The sequence below is a fragment of the Lepus europaeus genome, chromosome 21 (assembly GCF_033115175.1).
Source record: "Lepus europaeus isolate LE1 chromosome 21, mLepTim1.pri, whole genome shotgun sequence".
NCBI lineage: Eukaryota > Metazoa > Chordata > Mammalia > Lagomorpha > Leporidae > Lepus > Lepus europaeus.
The window spans coordinates 60169743-60182602 of NC_084847.1; the positions used below are offsets into that span (position 1 = coordinate 60169743).

Genomic DNA, 12860 nt, shown 5'->3' on the forward strand with positions numbered 1-12860 from the left:
TGTGGGATGTCTGCATTAATAGGACCATGGTTAATGCTGCGTAAATATTTTTCTGTAAGGTTAACTGTAGTGACAATATAATGTTTCTTCCTTTGTCTCTGTAATTTCTTTGAACAATCCTTAAAATTCTTAAGATTTCTTCTTAGTAACATTAATTTTTTAAAAGATTTATTTATTTGAAAGGCAGAGTTAGAGAGGCAGAGAGAGAGAGAGAGGTCTTCTATCCACCTCAGGCCAGGGTTTTAACACGCTGTGCCACAGCGCCGGCCCCTTCCAGGCTTTTTTATACTTGGGGTTTCTCTCAAGGAAAGTTCTGAAGCAGGAAATCCATTTAAGAATACAGGCCTGGTGTGGCGCAGTGGGTAAAGCCACCGCCTACAGTGCCAGCATCCCATGTGGGTGCAGGCTTGAGTCCCAGCTGCTCCACTTCTGTGTTAATGTGTTAATGGGTCCGGGAAAGCAGCCACGCCCAAGTGCTTGGGGCCCTGCCACCCGTAAGAGAGACCCAAAGGAAGCTCGTGGTTTCGGCCTGGCCTAGGCCATTGTGGCCATTTGGGGAATGAACCAGTGGGTGGAAGATCTCTGTCTCTGTCTCTTCTTCTGTCTGTAACTCTGCCTTTCAAAGAAACAGATCTTTTTGTTTGTTTTAAAGGACGCTCCTGCAATCAGGTAGCAGTTCGGTTGTTTGTGGAAGAGCAGTTGTGGTGGATTGGTCCAGTGAGGGGTGAGCCTGTTGCTTTGCCAAGCGAGGTCTTGTCTGACCTTCAGTCTGTCAGGGGAAAGGATGGGTTGCAGTGTAGCTTTAACTTGCATTCCTCATCTTCTGGACACTTTGAATATGTTCATACTTGTAAAGACTTGGTTTCTGGAGAATTTCATTTTTCTGTTGGCATGCTGATGCTGCCCATGTTTTCTCTTACGAATATCTGGTGATTTCTGTTACTAGAAAGGTGAGCTTTCTGTGACGTCTCTTGTTATCTTTGTTTGACTTTGCTTTGTGTTAGTTTCTGTTATGAGAAGTTTGATAGTTACGTATTCCGATTTCTTGAATTTTACTTGGCTTCTGGATGGTGACCTTCAAATGCCTTCCTAATCCCAATTATAAATCAAGCAGTCCAGGTGGTTTTCCGGTTTTTTGCAGTTGATGTGACCCGGGGACTCCACATTAACTTTCTTCTGCCTGTCTAGTTAGTCACCCAGTGTTGCAAAGTCTGAGGGCCCACCTGGTAAACTTCAGTGCCTTCTCTCTCTGAGAGTCGTCTTCTCTTACTGATGCCTCTTATTCTGGGTGTCTCAGAGAACTGGTGCAGTGAATAAGGGTGCGCTGCGGTAACAACCCCCAGCCTCTGTAGTATGTATATGTTCAAGGTGTTTAAATCTTTGCAACCCCAGGCTGATTGAATGGCCTATGCTGGAACCTTGCTGGTGAACCAAGTGTAGAAGTGACACAAACTGTTCCCACTGGTATTCGCTTGGGCAGAGTCTTCTGGCCTTGCCTAATATGTTCTGCAGTGGGAGTGGGGGTGTGTGATTGTCTCACAAGAAACAACACTAAAATGAGTGGGCAGCGGTCTCCATATACGGGAATTCTTCTCCCCCATGTGTGCTATCATCCTTAAGGTCCCACCTACCTGTGAGCTAAAAAGCCGAGTTACCGTCCTTCTCTGTGCACAGTTTACAAGGATAAGCATGAATGGGACAATCAGCGAGCATTTCTTTTTTTTTTATTTTTTTTTCTTTTTCATAGGCAGAGTGGACAGTGAGAGAGAGACAGAGAGAAAGGTCTTCCTTTTGCCGTTGGTTCACCCTCCAATGGCCGCCGCGGTAGGCGCGCTGCGGCCGGCGCACCACGCTGATCCGATGGCAGGAGCCAGGTGCTTCTCCTGGTCTCCCATGGGGTGCAGGGCCCAAGGACCTGGGCCATCCTCCACTGCACTCCCTGGCCACAGCAGAGAGCTGGCCTGGAAGAGGGGCAACCAGGACAGGGTTGGTGCCCCGACCGGGACTAGAACCCGGTGTGCCGGCGCCGCAAGGCGGAGGATTAGCCTAGTGAGCCGCAGCGCCGGCAGCGAGCATTTCTGTGAGGCAGTGGGGACCACCAGGTGCATCGTCTCAGGGCAGTTCTGCAGTCAGGAGATCCTGGGTGCAGGGGTTGTCGGTGACCTGTGACCTGCAGGTGGGCACATTCTTTGATGAGGCCTTGACTCTGCATCCTGTTGCTGTTCAGTCTGTTGCTTTCTGAGCCGTGGCCCTCTGAAGTTTCCTCCTTTCCCGTTACTCACCTGGGACTCGTCGGCAAAGGCTCTTCAGAGCCTTCAGGCTGGGCTGCTCTTTTGGCTTCTTGCTCACAGCCTCAGACGGCCTCTACACATCTTTTTTATAAAGATCTGTTGTGATATATATATATATATATATATATATATATATACATATATATGTATATATATGTATATATATATATAATGGTTTATTTTTGTTTAAGGAATATGACTTCATGCATTTAATACGTATAGATTTGGGAACATGATGCTCCGCCCCACACACACCCAGACTCCTTCCCTTCTCCCTCTTGCCATTCCATTCTAATTTTTTACAGAGATCAATTTTCAGTTAATTTTTATACTCATAAGATTAGTCCTACACCAAGTAGAGAGTTCACTGATTAATATGAAGAAAAGAAAAAGAACAAAAACAAGGAAAACATTGTTCCCTGGCAGTCAAGGCTAGAGCTGTTCAAAATCATTGCATCTCAAAGTGTCAGTTTCACTCCTATAGATTACATTTTAAGTACTCTATTAGTTACCACAGATCAGAGACTGTATGGTATTTGTCCTTTGTGACTGGCTAATTTCACTAAATATAATGGTTTCCAGTTGCATCCATTTTGTTGCGAATAACATTACCCCTGTGTAGTATTCCATAGTGTATATATACCATAATTTCTTTATCCAGTCTTCAGTTGAATGACATCTGGGTTGATTCCATATCTTAGCTATTGTGAATTGTGCTGCAGTGAACATGGGGGCACAGATAACATTTTCATATGCTGATTTCATTTCCTTCGGATAGATTCCCAGGAGTGGGATGGCTGGGTCTATGGTAGGTCTGTATTCAGCTTTCTGAGGTTTCTCCATACTGTCTTCCACAGTACAGTCTCTACATCTTAAACCATCATCACTTTTTAGGTCTTTTTTTTTTTTTTTTTGATGGTATAACCATTAAAAAAGTACCTTGAATTATATCTTTTTAAAAACATGTTATTTATTTTTGGGGGGTGAGGAAGAAATCCCTTATTTGCTGGTTCACCCCTCAAATACAACAGCTAGGTCTGGGCCAGGCTGAAACCAGGAGCTGGGAACCCAGTCTGGGTCTCTCACATGAGTGGCAGGGACCCAGGTACTTGTGCCATCACTGTTGACTCTCATGTATGCATTAGCATGAAGCTGGATAGCCGGCGCCGCGGCTCACTAGGCTAATCCTCCGCCTTGCGGAGCCGGCACACCGGGTTCTAGTCCCGGTCGGGGCACCGATCCTGTCCCAGTTGCCCCTCTTCCAGGCCAGCTCTCTGCTGTGGCCAGGGAGTGCAGTGGAGGATGGCCCAAGTTCCTGGGCCCTGTACCCCATGGGAGACCAGGATAAGCTCCTGGCTCCTGCCGTCGGAACGGCGCGGTGCGCCGGCCGCAGCGCGCCTACCGCGGCGGCCATTGGAGAGTGAACCAACGGCAAAAAGGAAGACCTTTCTCTCTGTCTCTCACTGTCCACTTTGCCTGTCAAAAAAAAAAAAAAAAAAAAAAAAAAAGAAAGAGTTACACAGAAAGAGAAGGAGAGGCAGAGAGAGGTCTTCCATCCGCAGGTTCACTCCCCAGTTGGCTGCAATGGCTGGAGCTGAGCTGATCTGAAGCCAGGAGCCAGGAGCTTCCTCTGGGTCTTCCCATGCAGGTGCAGGGGCCACCTTCTACTGCTTTCCCAGGCCACAGCAGAGAGCTGGATCAGGAGTGGAGCAGCCAGGATTTGAACCTGTGCCCATATGGGATGCCGACACTGTAGCTGTAGCAGAGAGCTGGATTGGAGGTGGAACAGCCGGGATTTGAACTGGCATCCATAAGGGATGCTGGCACTGCAGGCGATGGCTTTACCTGCTATGCCACAGCATTGGCCCCTGCTTCACTTCTGATCCAGTTCCTGCTAATCTACCTGGGAAAACAATGGAAGGTGGCACAAGTCCTTGGGCTCCTGCACCCATGTGGGAGACCTGGAAGAAGGCCATAGTCAAAGTGGAAGTTCTCCCTTCAGAAGTTCTCTTCTCCTTCTTTGATGGCCCCGTTCTTTCCACTGGGATCTCACTCACAGAGATCTTTCATTTAGGTCATTTTTTTTTTTCCACAGTGTCTTGGCTTTCCATGCCTGAAATACTCTCATGGGCTTTTTAGCTGGATTCAAATGCCTTAAGGGCTGATTCTGAGGCCAGAGTGCTGTTTAGGACACCAGTGTCTTGGAGTGTTTCCCTACATTTTCTTCAAGCAACTTCATAGTCTCAGGTGTAAAATTTGGTCTTTGCATCTTCACTCCATTTTTGTATATGATCAGAGGTTTGTGTCTCATTTCATTCTGTTACATCCAAGTTTGCCATCACCATGTGTGATAAGAGCACTTTTGGCTGCATGAATGTGGACTGATTTCTGGGATCTCTATTCTGCATCAGTTTTTATGCCAGTATCATGTCTTTTAGTAACTTTCTAGTATGCTTTGAAATCAGATACTGTAATACATCCAGATGGATTTTTTTTCTTGCTAAGGATATAGATTTTAGGATTTTTTTCTAATTCTGAAAATAATGTGGTTTGTTTTTTTTTTTTTTTTTAAGATTTATGTTTATTTGAAAGACAGAGTTGCAGAGAGAGGTAGAGACAGAGAGAGAGAGGTCTTCCATCTGCTGGTTCACTCCCCAGATGGTCACAACAGCTGGAGCTGTGCCAGTCAGAAGCCAGGAGCTTCTTCTGGGTCTCCCACGTGGGTGCAGGGGCCCAAGGACTTGAGTCATCTTCTACTGCTTTCCCAGGCCATAGCAGAGAGATGGATTGGAAGAGGAGTAGCCGGGACTAGAACTGGTGGCCATATGGGATGCCGGCACTTCAGGCCAGGGCTTTAACCTGCTGCACCATAGCACCGTCCCCAGTATTGGTATTTTGAGGGGGGTTGTATTGAATTGGTAGATTGGCTTTGACAGTGTAGACATTTTAATGATCCAAGTAGAAGTAGAAAGACCACTGTTTAAGTGTATGTACAAACTCTATAAACAATAATCAGATCTCCAGATGTTGGTTTCACCCATATACATTAATTTTTTGTATTCTATGTATCAACTATCACAAATCGCAGAAAACATACAAATTTGCCTTTTGGTGACTGGCTTATTTCACTAGCAATGGTTGCCAGTTGTATCCATTTTGTTGCATAAGACAAGGTTTCATTCTTTTTATGGCTGAGCAGCATTCTATTACATATATTATGTATAACATCTCATTATATATACATATACATACATATATCTCACACTTTATTTCCTTGTCCAATCATCAGATGATGGGAATCTGGATTGCTTCCATATGTTAGCTACTGTGACTTGAGCTGCTACAAACGCGGGGGTACAGAATTTTTTTATGTGCAAATTTCTTATCCTTTGTGTAACTTCCCATTAATGGAATTACTGGGCCATGTGGTTGGTCGGTTTTAAAAGTTGTGAGGAAGCTGTGAACCCAGATTGCTCTTTTAGATAGGGATCTCACGCTCCTGTGCGTTTCTCCCACTGAATAAAAGCTTAAAAACTTAAAATTGTGAGGAATCCTAATGGTTGAGATAGGTAGCATTCCATCCACCAGTGTGTTGGGATATGTTTTTCTCCACATCCTTGCCAGCATTTGTTACGTTTGGCTGTGGGATGATGGCCATTTTGCCTGAGATGAGGTGGAACCACACAGTGGCTTTTATTTCCGTTTCCCTGATGGTTGGTGAGCCTAAGCATCCTTCCTGTGTCTATTGGCTGTTTGTGCTTCATCCTTCAAAAAATGCCTGCTAATCCCTTAGCCTGTTTCTGAACTGGAGTGCTTTGTCTTTGTTGAGTTCCTGAGCTCATTACATATTCTAGAATTCATCCTCTATCACAGGTATAGTGATATTTTCTCTGATTGTGCCGGTTGCTTCTTCACTTTGCTGAGTGAGTCATTGCTGTGCTTCCTGGAGCTTCGTTTGTCTGTATTTGAGTTTTATTGCCAGTGCTTCTGAGTCTTATCCAAGAAGTCCTGTATGCTAGTGCCTTGCCGTGTTTCTCCTATGTTTTCTGCTGACTTGCTGGTTCCAGGTGTTAGGTTTAGCTCAGGGATCCACTGTGGTTGGTTTTATACAGGATGTGACGAGTGGGTCTTGTTTCACATTTCTGCATACAGAGATCCAATTTTACCAACATAATTTGTTGAAGAGTCTGTCCTTTTCCAGGGAGTGATTTTTATCTCATTTGCCAAATATTAGTTGGCTGTGGATGTGTGGATTAACTTGTGGGGTTCTAATGTGTTACAGTCATCCACATGCCTATTGTTATGGTAGTAATGGGGTGTTTTGCTTGTAACCGCCCTGTAATATGTCTCGAACCTGGCAGTGTGATGCCTTAAGCTTTATTTTTACTTTTTAAGAATGCTTAGATTGCTTTAGCTGTTTGGGCTCTCATGTTTCCATAACAACTTCGCTATATCCCATAGGGTTTCATATGTTGTGCTTTGATTCTCATAAATTTCAAGGAAGTTTTTCATTTCGTGATTCATTTCTTCAGTGACCCATCGATGTTTCAGAAGCGTGGGTGATTTTCATGTGTTTATAAATTCCATGTTGTTCATGTTGCTGACTTCTGCTTTTATTCCCTTGTGGTCTGAGAACACACATGGTATGATTTCATTTATTTGAGAGACAGAGTTACAGACAGGCAGAGGGAAAAATAGCAAAGTCTTCCATCCACTGGTTCACTCCCCAAATGGCCACAATGGCTGGAGCTGTGCTGATCCAAAGGCCGGAGCCCGGAGCTTCCTCCAGGTCTCCCACGTGGGTGCAGGGGCCCAAGGACTTGGGCCATCCTCCACTGCTTTCCCAGGCCACAGCAGAGAGCTGTATCAGAAGAGGAGTGGCTAGGACTCGAACCCGTGCCCATATGGGATGTCTGCACCACAGCCAGAGACTTAGCACCTGTGCCATAGTGACCCCCTGTGGTGGTATTTCAACCTTCCAGAATTTACTGAGACTCCATTTCCATCCTAGAAAACGTTCTTTGCTGATGACAAGAATGCGTACTCTGTAGCTGTTGAGTGACATGTCTGTTCAGTCCATTTGTTCAATACTGTGTTTCACTGGATCTTAGCCAGAGACCAAGAAGCTGTCAGTGCCATGCTGCAACTCCAATCTATCTTTTTAAAAAGAGATTTATTTATTATTTGAAAGTCAGAGTTACAGAGGCATGTGCAGGGTGGGTCTTCCATCCGCTGGTTCACTCCCCAGATGGCCACAATGGCTGGAGCTGGACAGACCTAAAGTCAGGAGCCAGGAGCTTCTTCTGGATCTCCCACGTGGGTGCAGGGGCCCAAGGACTTGGGCCATCTTCTACTGCTTTCCCAGGCCACAGCAGAGAGCTGGATTGGAACTGGAGCAACCAGGGCTCCAAGCGGTGCCCATATGGGATGCTGGCACTGCAGGCAGCAGCTTTCCCACTATTCCACAGCACCCGTCCCTGATGTCTTTATTGATTTTTTTCACTGGGTGATTTGTTACTTAGAATCTTTTGGCTTCTCTCCTTGTCCCTGTATTTTGAGAATGTGACTAATGTGCCTTGGATAAAATCATCTCTGGACTGGGGTCCTTTGAGCTTCTTGTATCTGGATGTTTGTCTCTTTTAAGAAACATGGCACTTTTTTTGTTCTTTTCATCCCCTAGGGTAGCTGAAGCCAGAAGTCAGCATGGCTATACACTCTCCGGCCATCTTGGACATCCTTCTATGCGGGGATAATTAAAATACCTATCAGTTTATCGTTTCTTGGTGGTGATGTAGCCAGGCAGAAAACCCATGGATCTTGCCCAGTGCCTTTGCCAGTGGAAACGCCTGCTCGAATCCATGCTGTTTGGGTCTTCTCAGAAGCAGGGCAGCTGGAGCAGCAGTTCTTCCCATAAAAATCCTAGATGAGTTCTGATTTTATTTTGCTAAAAAAGGAGAATAGATTAAAAAAGAGAAAAGACCATGAAGAAGACTGCAAGGAGACTGACTGAGAGGAAGCAGCAGGAGCGTGCATCCCTCACTCGATCTCAGACTCACCTGAGCACCTCATGCAGCAGGGAAGGGCTGGGCCTGCTGCCCCCCCCCCCCCCCCCCGGCCACCTCTGCCCGTGGAGACGTCCTGCTTCCATTCTTCACCCTCGTCACCGATGCTTCATTCCTAGCATTCTGCAGCCGTACTCAGTGTGGCTAACTCCCGTCTGCTTAGCCAGGTCTCCGTGGGATTGCGCTTGGTTGTTCTTATTTGGGGTTACTACGGATACGGCTGCTAGGGATATTCCTGTGCATGTGGTCTGTGCACCTGCCCTCAGGAGTCAGTCACGCATTGGTCACATGGTGACCCTGCTTAGAGACCAGTAACGTTGTGCCAAGCGGCAGTTCCTGCTGTCCCTTCTGATCCCCTTCATTCTGATGGCTTCCGTTCTCACTCACTGCACAGGACCCCTTCCCTCCCATTTCCCCTCCCCTCACTCTGCTCCCTGGCTCCAAATCCATGAGCCCTTCCTCATGGCCTCTTTGACCCAGTGCGTGACCTGGGTCAATGTCTAATACTGGCCCCTCCTAGCTCTGCACCTGTGCGGCCCTGTCAGGAAGGGTGTTCATGATCAGTGTCGGGCACCTGGAGCATCTCCTGCTGTGGGTGGAAGGTGGGTGGGCCTTGTCACCTGGTGTCACACAGGGCCTGATGCCCAGGCCTCTGCAGAGCCAGGCCTCTCCATAGTGCCAGCTCTCAGTGGCATTTTAGAGGCTTGCACTTCTTATGGTGTTAGATATGGGAAGATGCATTGTGTATAACTCTACACACCATTCTTTTTTTTTTTTTTTTTTTTTTTTTGACAAGCAGAGTGGATAGAGAGAGAGAGAGAGAGAGAGAGAGAGAGAGAAAGGTCTTCCTTTTTGCCATTGGTTCACCCTCCATTGGCTGCTGTGGCTGGCACATTGCGCTGATCTGAAACCAGGAGCCAGGTGCTTCTCCTGGTCTCCCATGCGGGTGCAGGGCCCAAGTACTTGGGCCATCCTCCACTGCCTTCCTGGGCCATAGCAGAGAGCTGGCCTGGAAGAGGGGCCACCGGGATAGAATCCGGCGCCCCAACCGGGACTAGAACCCGGTGTGCTGGCGCCGCAAGGCGGAGGATTAGCCTGTTAAGCCACGGTGCTGGCCTACACACCATTCTAAGTGTGAACACGGATCTGTGCAAAGAAGACTGTGGGCAAAATAGTCTCTGAGCCAGAGGCTCACGCATGGTGTGCAAAGCCAGCAGGAACTTGAGCACCGGCCCTGTGCAGTGCTGTCCGTGTGCATCTCTGGTCTTAAGCCGGGGAAAGAACCTGCCTGCCAGGGCCCAGCCATCTCCGCCCCATTTCCTGGGGACTCCAACAATGGCTGCTGGAGAAGCAGAGAGTGAGAGGTCTTGCATCCAAAGGTTCACTGCCCAACCCCTGGGTGCTCAGTGTTCTGAGTCTTGAGATTGTGTTGTCTTTGTCATCTCAGGACTTAGTTGTGAATTCTGAAATGTTTGTGCATGGAAATCAGAAAAGACAAATCTAGCTTATGGAAATTTGCCACTAGCAGGATGTAAATAGTTTTTTTTTTTTTTAAAGATTTATTTATTTATTTATTTTACATAGCGAGGCAGAGGAGAGAGAGGTCTTCCATCCACTGGTTCACTCCCCATATGGTTGCAACGGCGGGAGCTGTGCTGATCTGAAGCCAGGAGCTTTTTCCAGGTCTCCAATGTGGGTGCAGGGACCCAAGGACTTGGGCATCTTCTACCGCTTTCCTAGGCCATAACAGAGAGCTGGATTGGAAGTGGAGTAGCTGGGACTTGAACCATTGTCCAAATGGGATGCTGGCACTGCAGGCAGTGGCTTTACCCACTACAACCATAGCACTGCCCCCTAAATAGCTTTGTATAAATAGAAGAACATAGAACCAAACTATGAAAGTTAGCTACTATGTACAGTTAAAAGTAAATGGAAAAATAGACATGTAATATTATGCTGTATATTATATAAATGCATATGTTATGTGCATATTTGTATTTGTGTATAGAAATACATACACGGATATATTAAGGACTTGGGAATAAAAGCAGTGTATTTGTCAGAGAATTGATGAGAGGGTACATGATATAATCTCCCTAAATATCTAGCACAGTACTTTACACCAAGCAGAAGTCCTCTGCTGTATTAGCTACTGGTTCCCCATAGTGTGTCCTACTACCACACTAAACTGTGGCACACAGTTATAGCACAATGAGACTTGATGAGGAACCACACCTGGGGTTCTTCAGGAGAGACTCACTGAAGTGTTAACGATGCACCATCCAGATTTGCATCAGAGACATCCTGGGGGGAAGCAAGTGTGTCAGAAATGGGTTAGGGTATGTGAGACAGTTGTCTATGAACAATTGCTGAAACTGGACAATACATACACAGGCTTATGTCATGATATACCCTGCTTTCCTATCTACAGTAATATATATGACCAAGATATTATGTAATGCTATTACATGATACACTGTGTCATGATACACCCTGCTTTCCTATCTGCTGTAATATATATAACCAAGATATTATGTAATGCTATTACATGATACACTGTGTCATGATACACCCTGCTTTCCTATCTGCTGTAATATATATAACCAAGATATTATGTAATGCTATTACATAATATACTATGTCATGATACACCCTGCTTTCCTATCTACAGTAATATATATGACCAAGATATTATGTAATGCTATTACATGATACACTGTGTCATGATACACCCTGCTTTCCTATCTGCTGTAATATATATAACCAAGATATTATGTAATGCTATTACATGATACACTGTGTCATGATACACCCTGCTTTCCTATCTGCTGTAATATATATAACCAAGATATTATGTAATGCTATTACATGATACACTGTGTCATGATATACCCTGGTTTTCTATCTACTGTAATATATATAACTAAGATATTATGTAATGCTATTACATGATACACTGTGTCATGATACACCCTGCTTTCCTATCTGCTGTAATATATATAACCAAGATATTATGTAATGCTATTACATGATACACTGTGTCATGATACACCCTGCTTTCCTATCTACAGTAATATATATAACCAAGATATTATGTAATGCTATTACATGATACACTGTGTCATGATACACCCTGCTTTGCTATCGTTGACATTTTCTGTAATTACAAATTGTAATCCTCAGGGTTGGGAATTCAGGTGCTGACAAGGCTGGCGGGGGAGACAAACGAGAACACCATGCAGTGTGGGCCGTGGCCACGTGGGAGGAGCCGATCTTCCCAAGGACAGAATGTCAGCTCCATTTCAGTGTTGGTGTCCCATAGTGCTGGGCCCAAAATGCCAAGTTTTTCACTTTTTCAAGATTGACCCAAATCAAAATGTTTGAATTCTCTAGTTAATTGTTGGAAAATGACTTAAAATATATTTGGATCAAAAAGTCTGCTGTTGTGTTTATGGAAAACTCTAACTGCCCTGATTTGATTGTATATCATACACATGTTGGATTATCATGGTGTACCCCAAGCGTGGGCCTGAGCTCCATACTCTGATGGGAATCAAGATCTTGGACCCCTCCTGCAGCCAGCATGCGCTCAACCTGTGCTCACGCGTGCGTGCATTCCAGGCACTGTTCAGCTGCTAGGGCTGTGACCGTGAGCACAGGCCAAGATCTGCCGAGGCGTCCTTGTTAGCAGGAGGAGAGGACAGGGTCGGGAGGCAGCGTGTTGCTTGATGAAAAGATCTGAGCAGAGAGAGCTAGGGGCATGGGTGTGGGGGGCTAGACATCGACGTGGGGCTGCCCTACAGGAATGGACCTTAAGGACAGGGTGTGGGGGCAAGAGCTTCCTGGGCAAGAAGAGATCCAGGACAAAGTAGGATTCCTGAGTTAGAACATATGTGGCTACTGGGGAGTAAGAGGAGCAACAGAAACTGAAGTCGGACAGGGGAAGGGGCTGCATAAAGGCCTGCAGGAGACCCCGACGGTGGGGCTGCCCCATCTGACCAGCACCCACAGGGGATCCTGCTCCAGGAGGGGGCTGTCCCCCTCTGACCAGCACTCACAGGGGTCCTGCCAGGAGGGGGCTGTCCCCATCTGACCAGCACCCACAGGGGTCCTGCCCAGGAGGGAGCTGTCCCCATCTGACCAGCACCCACAGGGGGTCCTGCCCAGGAGGGGGCTGTCCCCATCTGACCAGCACCCACAGGGGTCCTGCCCAGGAGGGGGCAGTCCCCATCTGACCAGCACCCACAGGGGGTCCTGCCCAGGAGGGGGCAGTCCCCATCTGACCAGCACCCACAGGGGTCCTGCCCAGGAGGGGGCTGTCCCCATCTGACCAGCACCCACAGGGGGTCCTGCCCAGGAGGGGGCAGTCCCCATCTGACCAGCACCCACAGGGGGTCCTGCCCAGGAGGGGGCAGTCCCCATCTGACCAGCACCCACAGGGGTCCTGCCCAGGAGGGGGCTGTCCCCATCTGACCAGCACACAGGGGTCCTGCTCCAGGAGTGAGCT

General features: G+C 46.9%; 1 protein-coding gene across 3 annotated transcripts in view; it reads left to right on the top strand.

The window, feature by feature from the left end:
- LOC133750580 (zinc finger protein 345-like) overlaps nucleotides 1-12860 on the top strand; it is a 74391-nt gene that overhangs the window by 4249 nt on the left and 57282 nt on the right. The window contains exon 3 of one of the 3 annotated variants that reach the window (XR_009864716.1): nucleotides 7972-11801. The exons of 1 other annotated variant lie outside the window; for it this stretch is intronic. The gene's annotated coding sequence lies outside the window, so the exon portion shown is untranslated. Of the gene's footprint in view, nucleotides 1-7971; nucleotides 11802-12860 lie in introns of those variants that run through there. One more of the 3 variants, XR_009864717.1, reaches the window with a different exon arrangement.